Below are 449 nucleotides of genomic sequence, written 5' to 3' on the forward strand. Positions count from 1 at the left end.
CTAGCTGGCTGAGCAGGGGGCTACGTCTGCTGAGCAAAGCATTTCTCCCCATTCCAGATTCCCTCTCCCCTTCTGTGGTCTGACAGGGCACCTAACAGCAGAGGAAGCTGACTAAAATAGAATATGGCACTGTGGTCGCCAGGTGGCACCCAAACAGGCTCCTTCTGCCAAGCAGAGACTGAAGGAAGCCAGGAGGACTTAGAGGTCTTTGTCTCTGGACCCATTTCAGAGCCTATTTCAACCCTCAACAATTCCCTGAACCAGGGAGTGAAACAGGTTCTTGTCTGAATAAAAGACCTACTTGGTTTCGTACAGTTATATCTTGGATGGATTCACTCATTCACTCATCAGAGTCATACCCACTCCTTCTAGGAGCCAGGGAGGAACTAGAGAACACAAAGATCAAATAACCCTGTCCTCAAGGAACTCTCGGTCTGATGGAGGAGACA

Source organism: Equus quagga, chromosome 13 (genome assembly GCF_021613505.1).
Source record: "Equus quagga isolate Etosha38 chromosome 13, UCLA_HA_Equagga_1.0, whole genome shotgun sequence".
Taxonomy (NCBI): domain Eukaryota; kingdom Metazoa; phylum Chordata; class Mammalia; order Perissodactyla; family Equidae; genus Equus; species Equus quagga.